Source organism: Marmota flaviventris, chromosome 15 (assembly GCF_047511675.1).
Source record: "Marmota flaviventris isolate mMarFla1 chromosome 15, mMarFla1.hap1, whole genome shotgun sequence".
NCBI classification, from domain to species: Eukaryota; Metazoa; Chordata; class Mammalia; order Rodentia; family Sciuridae; genus Marmota; species Marmota flaviventris.
The window spans coordinates 66790189-66804651 of record NC_092512.1 but is presented as its reverse complement, the minus strand read 5'-3'; the positions used below and the strand labels follow the sequence as shown (position 1 = coordinate 66804651).

Sequence of the window (14463 nt, the reverse complement as noted above, 5' to 3'; positions counted from 1 at the left end):
TGTCTTGGAAGAACCTAGGTGATGGCAAAGCCAGACACAGAATGACTGTGGGTCACTGAATGCTATTTGGAAGAGAGCTCAGGAAAGCTGTTTTGTGCCTTCCTTAAGTGATGTTACTTCCTTCCTTGGATTGGCCTCTGCTGGGGTTCTGTATCACCTAGTACTTATCCATCATGAAGGCAAGTGTAGGATTCATTCATTAGATAAATTTTCCCAAAATAATAATAATAATAATAATAATAATAATAATAATAATAATAATAATAATAATCCTGTCTTCAGTTAGTACAGAAGGTCAGGAAATTATTTTAGAAATCTCTTGAAACAAAAACAAAGTTCATGTTTACTCTTAATGCTGGGGTATGCTGTTGAGCACATTAAACTCTATTCTGGTGGCTCCTTAACCCTTGTCACCACCAACCTCAGTGAAGTGAATGAATAGCTGATTGACCCATGGCATGAGGGGGGAGAGGAAAAGAGGGAGATCAAGAGGGCTGAGATGGGTAAGGAAAGACAAAGATTTGTAGGGACTTATCAGTATGTCTGGGCCTGTTATCTGCTTTATGTGCATTTTCTCACTTAGAAATCAAAAGGCACAGGTGCCTATTTCCTTTTATAAGGAAATTCCAGATCTGAGAAACTTCACTAAATCAAAATACAAAGAATTAATGAGTGGCAGAACTCAGGACTAAAATAATGTAGAGGGGGGATCCCCAAGGAGTGCAGAAAGCTTAGAGATGGGAGAAAGGAAAGGCAGAGTAGGAGGAAAAAGGGGGGGGAGGGAGAGTGGGCCAGAGTGGAGCAAGGGATGGGTGTCAAATGGCACCACTCTCTAGCTATCAACCCCTCTTCCCTCTGAAGATGTTTATTCCGTAACCATGTCTGCAACTAAAGAAAATTGCTTTAGCCAGTTTTTATTCCACAGGACTCTGTCCCTTAACGACTTGTCTAATTAAAAAGCTCTAAAAGGATTGCATTAACTGGAGATATCCAGTCTTTTTTCTCATCATCAACATGACAAAGACAGAATTGGGCACCATAAATGCTGATATTTCTGCCCTTGTAAATCCTCATTAAGGTCCTTTAACACAACCATTGAAGGAGACATCAGCTTTTGGCTTTTGGGAAAAACACTTTTGAAAGCAAACTTGATGAAGTCACTTCTACAAAATCTAAAAAGCACAAATGTCTTTTGTGATTCAATTTCTATTTCCAACATGTTGACTAAAGGCTGATTATGATGTGTCAGAGCGAGCTGAACAAGCATGTGCTTTGTTCTGACATGGTATTGCTGTGTTCTCAATAGCTTGAGATGACAAAGCGGGGAGGAAGGAAATTAAATTTAATCGCTGCTTAAGTAAGGGAAAAAGTGCGGTACCCTTGTTCTTTGCCAACAGTTCTGCTTCTTAAGGATACAATTATTAGTATTTGCTGGTATGTACTGCCCTAAGAAGTGCCAATGAAAGCAGTGCATGCCCTCCAGTGGTTTCCTAATGAGTGAAACTTCAATCTTTCGCCCTGGCATTGAGGGCTCCTTAACCACAGAGGGCTTCTTAGAGTTTCCAGAATGTGTCGGCATTTTTGCATCTCATGGCCTTTGCACTGCTCTACTCCTAGAGCAGAAGTTATCTCCATTGTTCTTTGTATCACTGATCCCTCGTTTTTTCAGGTTTCAACTCAGGGATCTCTTCTTCAGAGAGGCGTTTTCTGACCACTCTGTTGAAAGCAGGGTCCCATTTTCCCAAATCCATTCGTTCTCTACCACATTATTCCATTAGTTTTTTTAAGGGCATTGAATCATGTTAGGATTTAATTTTAGTGTGTTTACTAGTTTGCTCCAGATTTACTTTTTTTTGTGTGATTATTACCCATTTACAGTCTATCACATCATTTTTTTAAAAACCTTTTTCTTTTTCTTTTTGTAGTGCTGAGGATTGAACCCAGGTTCTTGTGCATGTGAGGCAAGCACTCTACCAACTGAGCCATATCTCCAGCCCTAAATCTTTTTTTAAGGGCACTTATTACCATAAGAATTTATTTAAATTTATATTTACTTAAAATAAGGAAGGCTTCACTTATTAGCATGCTATCTTTGAGCAGGTGCCAGGTTAATCTCTGTATTGTCTCAGTTTTTGGGAATATGCTGCCTAAATCAGCATAGGGATTTATTTCTAATTTGTTTATTGGTTTTCTCCAAGTTACAATGAGAAAAAAAATATCTAGCTGGTTCCTCAATGCATAACCTTTCAAGGCCTAGAGAATCACTATGTGAGCTTTTTGATTGGATGAGTTGTATTTATTGGGCTCAAGATAAATCCCAGAGCCTAGTGCAGGGTCTGGCATACTATACTTGTTGGAACGTTGAATAAATAGAAGTGCAGGTGAGATCACTGCTCATGGTGAACTTGGAGGATCTTAGAAGAAGATATAGGTATGGAAGACTAAAAATAGGGTCACTAACATGAAAAATCTTCATGCAGCAGAAGAAAGATCAAAAATTGTAAATCATTGTATTTAGTGGCAATTTCAGGACAGTTGCTAGGATATAATTTATATCATATAAAACCAGTTACAGTCTTAGAAGTCAATATGAATTATTAAAGAACACCTCAGGTTGGAAAAACGACAGGGGGGTCAGAGTCTTGGGTAGACAAGCCCAGAGCAGCTGTCTGCACTGAGCAGACGCAAGTCACTGGGCAGGTTTGCAGACCATTTAAATGCTCTCCAGAGTTTTTATGCAATTCTTGGGGGAAGAGCCTGAGTTTCTTGTAGTTGTAAAAGCTTGAGACTTTTGTTTAGGAAATAGAGTACTAACTCATTGGAATCTGAAGAATGTAAGGATATTCAAGATGCATATACTATTGAGGATACTATAATACATTCACACTACAGGTTAGGAGTCCCTTATCCAACATGCTTGAGACCAGAAGTGTTTCAAATTTCAGAATATCTGTATTACCTCATGAGGCATCTTGGGATTGGGACCAAAGACTAAACACAAAATTCTTATATGTTTCACATACACCATATGTTTCATATACACTATATATATATACATATGTATATATATGTGTATATATATATATATATATATATATATATATATACGCACACACATATGTGTATATAAAATATGTATATATATATATAGAGAGAGAGAGAGAAGAGAGAGAGAGAGAGAGAGAGAGAGAGAGAGAGAGAGAGAGAGAGAGAGACGGGAGGTAATTTGTGCAACAATTTTTTTTTTTTTTTTTTAGCAATTTTTCATATGAAACAGGTCATGTTTTGTCATTTTTGACTTCCTAAAGTTGGGATTTTTTGAGCATTTGGATTTCAGATATTTGGATTCAGGATGCTCAACCTGTGCAATGAGGAAAATCATTAAAGCAGTAGTCATCTTCTACTTCAATGTACATTTTTATTCATAGTTGAAAAGAATAGTCTATTACTGCTAACATATTGTAAATTTACTCAGAATCAAAGGGTTCAGAGAGACATAAAAATGTATGTATTTTCTATTAAATAACAATTTCTGCTCACTTTAGATTATGAGTATAGTATACACGAATTATATGCACAAAAAATGTAAAAAGTAATTGTGAAAACAAGTCTCGTTACCAATTTTTATAAGAAAAAAGACATTCATTTTTTTTTACAAGCTACCAACATCATATAGGATAGTTCTGACAATATTCAGTCTTCTTCAATTAATTCATCTGGTAGCTCAAGAATCTATAGGAAAAAAATTAATATACAGTGAAGTCACTACTCAGTGTCATGGGACAGTAGAAATTCATATCAGTACAAAATATCATTCAAGAGTTTTACATGGAGTTCCAGTGTCAAGTTGGAGAGACATTTTGGTTGGCAAGCAATCTAAGCATTATTGAAGATTGAAAAATTTAAAAAAATGATTTCTGTTGGTAAAAATGTTAAGAGTTTAAAAACATGTAGACATAGACAAAAGTTGTTACGTCTTAGTCTTTCCATCATCTTACTAGCAGATCCTTGCCTAGGAAACATAATGAAATGTTTTAGGTACTTCCAGTATTTTCCATAAGATGGCAGAGTTGATATTATAAATATGAGAACAAATTCACTTTCATTCTGTTGGTCACAGCAAGAAAAAGAGCCTTAAAATCATCCTCACTCTTTGAATATTGCTATCTTGTATTCAACAATAATAAGTTTAAAAGAAGCAATAAAAATGTAACAGTTATGTTTTAGATTGAGATTATGCCATAGTTCCATGGGAATTCCCCTTTGAGCACTGATTTTGCTCCTTGAGTGAGTTCCTGTAACTGTCAATTGTCTGTGCTGAGTTTTATGTAAATACTAACCAACCCATCAATGCCCTGTGACATTACTCTCAGATCACCACAGATATGACAGGAAAATATTGGTATCACTGAAGCAAGTAGTGGCCGTAACTGTTTTTGATTGTTAGGAGCTGCAGACTGTCTACCTTTAATGCAAATTTAGAGGCCCTTCAGTCTTTCTTTGATTTCCTTTGACACGGGTGACAGGTTCTGAATGACAGGACATATTTTGTCCATTTGCTCTTAAGTAGAGAGTCACAGCAACACATGCAGCACCCATCTGCCCAGAACAGGATAGTCAGGGGCCAAGAGAGACTTTAGAATCAGAGTGAAGAGGTGTCAGTTGCAGAGACTAAACTCAAGGAAACTGTGATGCATACATTGACTAAAAGTGACTTGGATTTCTGTTGGAAACATCTCAAGTAAAAGCTGTGTATTTGATTGTTTTTATTGCTTCCCTAGCTTCTTGCACAAAGCAGATGCTCATGAAGTATTTGTTGAATGTGTAAGGATACAGTAAAGAAATGTTTCAAATGGACTTTCTTCCTTTCTCAGCTTGCAGGAGCTCAGAATCTGGAAGAAGGAAAGTTGTGGCATCTCCAGTCAGGGCCCAGCTTGTGTAGCGCACTAGGTCCTGGAGCTCTTCACCACTGGACTGTGAACTCCCTGTGGGAAGACTGTTATTATTTTGCATTATATCTCTAGTCGTCTGTCCAGTGCCTCATGAATAGGAGGTGCTCCACAGGGATGTTTTGAAAGAAAGAGGTGACACACATAACTTGCCATCAGTGGACACTGGCATGTGTGTAGCTTGGGAGTTTGTTGAATCCTGTCTTACCCATGTGGCTGGTTTACCAAATGCTAGTATGGTAGCTACCTGCAGTTAAACTTCCAGATCAATAATATCTCCTGGGTATCATCAGTTTTACACACCACAGGGGAAGTCAGACATCCATAAAGGAAGAGGAAACATGTTCCAGTTTGATATAAAATGCTACTATCCAGAGAATACCCAATGCCGACAGGATCAAGTTTGTTTCGGTGAATGTAGGCAAGATCTTGTGGAACCCAGAAGAAAGCATGCCACACCCATGTTTTCTGTAAACATTTTCCTTTTCTGTGAAATTTCACAGGACTATGAGATCTTTCAAATGAAAAAAAAATCAGGTCATTGTATCAGAAGAGACAATTTGGTAATTTCCAAGTGGAAAAAATTTTTTTTTTCAAAGGGGAAAATTCTAGAGAACTAGTTATCAGGGCCCACAATCTTGAAAATTTACCCACTCCTTCCCTCTGAGATAGCTTCTTACTGTACTTTTGCTCCTATTTTATGTACACATAGACTACATCTGGGTTATTACTGATCTTTGCTCTTTTAAACACCTAAGCACATTTTCTTTAATCATTTTGGGAGAAGAGTCTTCCAAAACAAAGTTGACATAACCTAACTATGTAAGAAGACTATAATGACCATATGGTCACCACATATTGTTGGACAGATAATGCAGGAAGCAGTAATACTACATTTGAAAGCTTTTCATTCACACAGTAGTCATTGAGATATGTGTAGTCATCAGAAGAAAATGTCCAGCTGATGAAATTAAACTATATTATTTAAATAAAATCAATAATTAATATAATTTCAAGATAGGAAAAAAGTTTCTTCAGAAAGTAGTATCTGTTCCTAATTCACACAAATAAATCTTTCACTTAATGATTTGAATTCATCATAATATGAACAAAATGTTTTGTAAAACAATACAGCACTGCCTTAAGGCTGTGTTAAGTATATTTATTTTTGCCTTAAATATCCCCATAAGACTGTGATTTACATTCTTATATTAGTTTTTCCTCTCTGTTATTTTAGAAATAGTGTGCATAATTACTATCTGTATTTTTGCTCATTTTACTTTGCATCTCCCTTTCCTGTTTTCTGCTTCTAATCTGTATGGGCTTGAAAATTATTTTTAATAAAATAGTTGAGACACTAGGACTGTAGATCAATTAAGAGTTGAGTAGGAGTTAAATAATAGCTGCGAGAGTTTTCCTATGAATAAAACTGAGGAGTTTCAGGGTATGGATTTTGTGAAATCTATTGGGATAGTCAGACGACATTTTTGTTAGATTTTTGATTCTTGTTCTGTTGTGGATGGATGAGTTTGCCAGGTAGCAGAGTTCTTGTTACATACAGGGAGTCTTAGAAAACTTTGAAAGGTAAGTGCAATGGAGAAGACCAGTTTTGGGATATTATTATTATTATTTTTACCTACAGTGGCAGAAAATCCTTAGTGTTTTCAGAGCAGAAGTTCTCAGTGGGAGTTCTCACAAGTTACAACCAGAGGATGAGAAACAGTTTTGTTATTCTAATGTATCAGGCATTTTGCTTTAGGAACTTTGTGGTTATTAATTCTCTTTGCTTCAGATGTTCCCCCTAGGATGCAAAAGTATTTTGAAGTGTTAACACCCACATTTCCTTTGAGTTACACTGGATGAAAAATGGAATGCCTATGTGTGTAGAAGAAAATGAGGCATTTTTTTTATTACAATTATCACTGATGCTAATAATACTCTGGCCTTCTAGCAGCACCTGTCACATGGCATCTTCGATTTTCAGGGAAACTTTAATGAAAACTCTTCGTTTTCTTAAAGGTTGCAATTATTATGCAGCACAATGTTTACAGATAGGGAAATGTGAGACTCAGGCAGAATAAAATCAAGGAAGGTTGATGGCCATGGGCCCTGAAACAAATGGGAAAAGAATAAAACAGAAACAGACTTTGTCTTCTTAATCCCACCCTGAAACCACTGCCCAAACCTCCTTTTTGACAAAGATTAATGGAACCAACGTGCCTCAAGCCTAGACATTGAAGGTCTAGGAGCACAAAAACAACTTCATGCAGGGCCAAGTGGTTTCGATTTTGGGGAGAAATTTAAATAATTTGAGTTCTGTAATCAATGGCCTTTCTCTGTGTCAGAAAGTCCAACACTAATCAAGTGATTTTTAAAAATCCACTATACTAAGTGGTTTGAAAGCGATAAAAGGAATTAATGAGCTTTACTTGTCCGATAGAAACAAGTACACTACAGAATTGCCCCAAATTCCATTCTCTGGAGATGTTTAACTTGTTGCTTCGGACATTAAATTTGCTTAAAATGTAATGTCCAGAGAACATTTTTTCTTATTTAGAAACATGGTAAAATGAAAAGTTATGGAAGAACCTAAATAAATATTTATACATATTGATTGAATAAATGGATTAAACAAAGACAGTTAATAATAATGAAAACCCTGGACAATACAAATAAAACATCTATACATAATTCCATTGTCCAGGGATTATGTCCAGCCTCTCATAATCCCAGTAATTTGGGAGACTGAGACAAGAGAATTGCAAGTTCAAGGTCAGCCTCAGAAGTTTAGCAAGACCTTGTCTTAAAATAAAAGGACTGGGGATGTAGCTCAATGGTAAAGAGTCCCTGGGCTCAATCCCCAATACTAATAAAAGTATTCTACACAATAGAATGCAAGCATTGATGAAGGAATCAGAAAACCAATTAGCACTCACATGTATAATGATCTCCATTTATATTATCATTACCTTAAATCAGTAGTAATATTTGATATAGTGAGGGTCAGAGTTTCAAATTAGATAGATGATCCTAATAAAGTATTTTATAAAACTTTATCCAATGACTTGCTGTTTTAGGTTTAAAATAGATTTAAGAAGTCAGAAGGAGAAAAGGCCAATCCTCTTTAAAAGAGACTTAGAAGAAATGAAACTTTGAGATAGTTTAAAAAGTGACTGAAGGCAATTATTTGCAAAATCGCTTCCCCAGAAACAGAAAACTTCAGAAGGGTTTTTACATCCAGCAGTTAAAAGTTAAACTTTCTTCATTCTGGCTGGAAGAAGTGATCAGGAGGCTTGTCTGGGGCATGCAAATTATGTTTAAACACAAAGTGTAAAGTAGAGAAAGAAGGCAACGGGCAGGAATGAGCCGTTTTTTTGAAAGCAAAGAGCAATGATCTGAACTCTCAGATTTCTTATTTCCCCTGAGAAAATACATGCAAAGATGAAAATAAGCAAAGTCAACAAGAACACAGATAAAGTATTTTGTAAAGGGCACTCTCTGATACTCATATCCAAGCAGAGGAAAGGTGAAGGGCCAAGAAACCCACAGGAAGTGACTTCTTGCAGCCTGGATATGTGGGGCCAGAGGAGCCTTTACAAACAGCAAAGGCATCAACTTAGTCAACAGCAAAGGTATGGTGTAGTAGGGACAGCTGATGGACACCTATGTACATGGAAGAAGGCTGTACTTAGAACTTGCATAGCAGACCTGATGGGACATGGTGCAGACCAACTACAACTACCAGCTTCAGTCTCCTCATCTGTAAAGGAATCACTGAGGTCCCTTTTTCAATGCAAACATTTTATCGCATAGAGATATTGCACATTGTATTAGACATGTTATTTCTTTTAACTTTCACTTCCTAAAATATTCATATACTATTTGCCATTTAAAGAAGTGGATCACATGGCACATTTTAACAATGCGATTGCGTAGAAAAGGGTCCACTCTGGTATTGAAGTTTGTGTGAAGGTGTGTGTACAACAAGAATAAGTCGCCCACTCTTGTTTAAATTGTCAGTAAGTCATGGCTGCCAGATGGAAGGTGCCAGGTGTTAAGAGAATAGAACTAACAATTTTACTCATGAAAATCATTTCTTGCAAAATTATTAAATAAGTAGTACCTTCAAAAGAGAAGTGCCTGATAAAATAAAATAGTTTAACTGTTATGGCCATGGAAGAATTAATTTATTTTATGTATTTTTACCCTTTTTACTAAGAAATAAAGCCCCTAAGTTTTATATGGCACAAGGTCATCAAAAATAAAGACTATATTTCCCAGTTTTCTTTTCAACAAAGTTTGGTGTGCACCAAGTTTTGGGCAATGCAATATAAGCAGAAGTAGTGTGGGAAAATTCTGAGAAATGCATTTAGAGGAAAGAAGCCTTCTTCTTTTTTTTTTTTTCTTTTTCTTCCTCCTTGGCTGAAATACAAAAGCAATGGCTGGAATTTGAACAGCCATTTTGAATCATGCTATGATCTTCAGAATGATGGCTCCCAAGGATGAAGCAAAAAAGAAGGATCCTGGATCCACATCTCTAGGAAACTCACATCTAGTGCTTTGCTGATTGTAGAATTTTGAAATATGAAGAGGAATAGACATCTTATTTAAGCAACTGTATTTTTTTTCCTTACTGTAAGTAAACTTAATCCTCACTAACATAGACTGACAAGGTTGGTTGTTTGCCAAAGCAAATTCTATGAGAACTAGATAGAGTATAGGTTTTGCTAAACTGTTTCTTAACAATTCCAAAGAGGAAAAGGAAAGCATGCTCTAAATGGAGAATGATTTAATGTTTTGAGTTAAACAAAGGAACAAGAAAAAACAAAACAAACAAAAAAACACAACAGTGAGTTAAGGATTGACACTGTCCAAATCCAAATTAGGAAGACTTTGGGTACTGAATTCTTCTCTTGCCTCCTCTCTATTTCCTTTCCTTCTCTTTCTTTTCTCATATTCCTTCCTCTCCCCACTGCCAGCTTCCTTTTTATCTCCTATTTTTTAAAAATTCTTTTTACTTAACTTGGATCTCAAGTTCAAGCCAAAGCATATTTTGGATTCCTTTAATATTTCATTTTAAATGCTCCACATTTAATATAATTCTTGCCCTTTAAATGATTGCAAGTTCAATGAAGATGATTAATTTTTTACCTGACACCAATTTTTTTCCTACAAATACCAATATTTAAGGAATTTGACCCACTTTCTGGAAATGGCTTTTTTTAGACAGAAAAGAGAAATGCCACCCACAGAATTTGGACTATTTGATAATTTCTCTTTTTTTGAGAGACATTAAATAAGAAATACATTCATTTAATACTTAAAATTTGTCCTTAAGTTGTGGGCCTATTTGTTGCAAATATTTAACCATGGCTTGTAGATACTTCAACACACCTCCTATCAAAATAAATAAGTAAGTAAATAAAATAAAACAAAGTTGCAGAACATTCTTAAATGGAAAGGGTGTGTGTGTGTGTGTGTGTGTTTAAAACCCAGACATTTAAGGTTGCTACGGTTTAGAAGATCAATTATTTGTATTTTTTTCCTACTTAATTCAGCTACCTCTTAAAGGAAAGCAGGTACTATCTTGGGCTAAAATGTCAAGTTAGAATATTTGAATTCTAATCAACTCTAACATTTCTCCTAGCTACATATTAAAGTAACTCAGAAATGATAAGTGACTGCTTTAGAAAATAATCAGCCAGAATATTCTCAGACCACAGTGAGTCCACATTTTTTGGGACACCATCATTTTTTAAATTAGGTTGAAAATAAAGGTCTTTTTATTCTTGGCAAGATCCCTTTCTAATTTGCAAAGATTGAAAAGAGTAATTTTGCTTTTTGTTTTCCTCTTGATTTAGCAGAGTCATGATGGTTTTCCTCAGCTCTGCAATGTACATTTTAGCTAGTTCTAATGAAGACAAATTCCACTCAATCAGGAGTGTCCCATTCATTAAGGGAGACAGATGGCAGCCTTGCCATGTTTTGTTAGCTTCAGCCACTTGAAGCTGGCTGCTTCTCTTATTTAGGTCCATAGGAATAGAAGGGCTTATTTTTTAAAGGAAAAAAAGGAAAAGAGTCAATATTTTTCGAAAGCAAGATGTCACATTGTCTTCAAAACAAATGAGCAAACTACATCCCAGATTTGGAGAGATACAGACATACATGTCAGGGACACATTCTCTCACTTTATATGGCAGGTGGAAGGAAGGTTAACATTCCTGGGGACACACTTGCTTAAAGATTTTCCTAAGAGATGCTTGCAATTTCTCTGATGTGGACTGTCCCATGATCACGGTATTTTCTGTCCCCTGAGAATTCTGTAACCCTCCCTATAACTCTCTTGCTTAGCTTTTTCTGGCTTTGAAACATGACTAGAAGCTTTATTAAATAAAAGCTAAACTGAAAGCATCCCAGCTTCTTGTGGTGTCACACAATGTTGGCAGAAAACTCTTCAAGAAGGATCAATCATTCATACAAGATAGAAGGCACAGCCTGAGGAGGGTTGGTCAAGGTTTACAAGACTCACTGCCAGATAACTCAGAGAGGAAGAAACATTGGATGATGTTCTGCTGTTCTGCTGTTCTTTGATGTTCTGCTCAGCACTAGGGGATCAAGGGTGGTGGATGTACATATCCTGCTTTAACAGGGATGCCTCTGCGGAGAGCTCTTGATCCTGGAGATGTGCCCTCTCTTAAGATGGTAGGTAAGATTCTGGCAGAAGAGTTACAGGCTAAGGGATGCTTTCATTTTCCCTTACTCTGACCAGTTACACAATTACACATGGAAAAGTCAAGATCTTGGCCAGAACACACATCTAGTGAACAAGTCGTTGTTGAAAACCCTACTGGATAGGCACACAGTGCAGAGTGGATTCTCTAAGATAGGAGGCAAAAGCAAGAACTGAAATGCCAGTTACCAGGGAACAGCAATCAAAGTAGTACCATGTTGGAATTATCCAGATTTGTGGGTGAAAGTGGAGGGCTACTGCCTAAGTCTAGGATTCTCTTTATCATAAGTAAACAGAGCCTCTAAAGAGTAGCCAGAAAAATGAGATACCGTGAGAGAAAAAGGAGAGAAGGTGGAAGATTATGCTAATTTTCTAGAATTTGAGAATGATCCTTGTGAATTAGTAACAATCCTTGCTAGGGATGGAGATTGAAACAGTTATACCTTCAAGTGAAGAAAGATTCATCTACATGCCACAGTATGTAGTTGCCTAGATTTAACATTCCTAGAAAAATCACTAACATAAAGATTTCCTCCTTCAATCTGTTATTGGTGATTAGCCAAGGTTTAGAACTCTGAGGTGCATCTTAGAAGAACACAAATCCACATGAAGAGACAAGAAAAACAAGACAATGTGAGACTATTTTATGAAATGGTAACTATATTTCTTTTCTAATGTTTAGTTGTAGATGGACACAATACCTTTATTTTATTTATGTGGTGCTGAGCACCCCACTAATGTGAGGCAAGCAATCTACACTGAGCTACAACCTCAGGCCGCTAACTTTTTGTTTGAGTGTGTAGTGACAGTATAAGGAAATAGCAGCTTTGAGTATTTAAGTATTAATTTTATCCTATTTTACTAATTTTTTACACTTTTGATGTTTTATTAGCTTTTTCAATAAGATTATGTATTAGTTTTGGAATTTAGTATAAAGTTTATTTTTTAATTAAAAATACCATTTAAAATCTGCATGATTTCACACTGCTTAAACACGGGCAAATGCTTTCACGGCTTTTTAGAAAACAGAAGAGTTGGTTGTTTTTGTGGGCTTTTAATAAACTTGAGTGGGTCACAAGAGCTCCAAACCCAACGTACTGCTCTGACACTACCGATAACAACTACCTCTTTTAATTGTGAAGTGTCTCATAGTTGATGGCATATTTTTAACATTCTCAGTCAAATCCACACCCTTGGGATGTTAAGCTCATAGTTCCACTTCCTAAATGAGAGATGCTGAAATGTCAAAGGCTGCTTTGGATTGGGACCCAAACCCCAACTTTTGTCCTTTATGTTCTTTTCCTTTTACCATAGTTGTTGCCCTCTGCACAAATACAAGGCTCTGGACAAGTCCACCAAAGCCCCAAACCCTTAATGCCTTCAACTGAAGAATAGTGGCTTGGATTTCACCATTTCCAAGGGCCCGCCTTTCTCTTTTTTATTTTGAATCTGGGTTCATCCAGTAGGAATGAAAAATGATCACAGTCAATGAGGGTCCTCTGAGCAAAGGGGCACAATCTCCAGGCTCAGGAGTTAAATTAACCTCTATGAAGCCCCCTGTGGTTTTCACGGACTTGGAGGAACCTGGGTAATGTTTGTTGCATTAAGTTCTGATTCTGATTCTTAATAGAGTCACATGAAATCTGGGAGCAGAAGAAGTAGAAGGAGGAGGAGAAGAAAGCCTTAACACACTTTCAAAAATTTGCAATGCTTTTAGGTGATTTATAGACCAGTCTTAGTGATGCATGGACCAAGTTAACAATCTCTGTCCTTAATAGTGTGCAAATGCACAACTTTGTGACTTATGGGAAACTTGATTTTGGTTGCTGTACAAAGTGAGTGAAACTTATTTTCATGTAGAAAATAGTGATTCAGGAATAGGGAGAAAAAGAATGTGAAGGGTATATATATATTACAATTAACAAAATTAACCAATGATGAAAATGAGCACAGTTGTGGTCTATGTTTGGGAATATGGCAATTGATTGAAAAGAGGGCATAAGGGAATTTTCTAAAGTGATGAAAATGTTCTGGTTTTGACTGAGGCATTAGTTATACGGGGGTGCACATTTTCCAAAACTAATCAAATTGTACCTTTAATATCAGTGCATTTTACCATATGTAAATTTTATACCAATTTAAAACAAAAACAGTTCTTTTTCTTCCCCTACAGAAGATTGTGGAACATTTCCCATATGATTTGCTTGGCTATTGGGATGGGGTAGAAGAAAGAAAAGTTGATGTAGCTCAAACATAAATATTTTCTTTAGAAGTACTTGTGGAGAATTCCATAGTATTTTAACGTTCCCTTTGAATATCCTCAAAGCAAAGCTGATTGCAGATTTATGGCTGTGATTTTTTGTCCCACAAGCCCACGTGTTGTGTGTTTAGGTCTGACATAAGTGTTAGAAGGGGGATAAAGTGTAGAAAATATGGACCTCAGAGACGCCCATGCTCCCTCCAAAGGAGAAAGGGGTTCCGTAAATCACTTCAGCCTTTCATGTGCCCCCATGATACATTAATTTTTTATAACATAGAAAGAACAAGATATCACACATGAGTTCTGAAAATTTAGATAGCCATAAGTTTGTTCTGTGTTGTGAGAAGTTGAGAGCTAGGGAGGATTCTGTGCGTTGTCTTGTAATATTGAAACAATGATCCACATTCAGTCTGAAAGCTGGGCCCATTGGGTACTCATGGATACTCATTGTACCCATGTAGGATCTGTCACAGGGTCTTCCTTTGTGTCTGATGACCACAGGCAATGTCTGCCAGTGCAAACCC

General features: G+C 36.5%; 1 non-coding gene across 1 annotated transcript; it reads right to left on the bottom strand.

Annotated features, from left to right (window-relative positions):
- Positions 1 to 2055: 2055 nt before the first annotated feature.
- On the bottom strand, positions 2056 to 2159 carry LOC114090709 (U6 spliceosomal RNA). The gene has a single exon (XR_003582403.2). It is a non-coding gene; the product is annotated as a U6 spliceosomal RNA (small nuclear RNA).
- Between the last annotated feature and the right edge of the window lie 12304 nt (positions 2160 to 14463).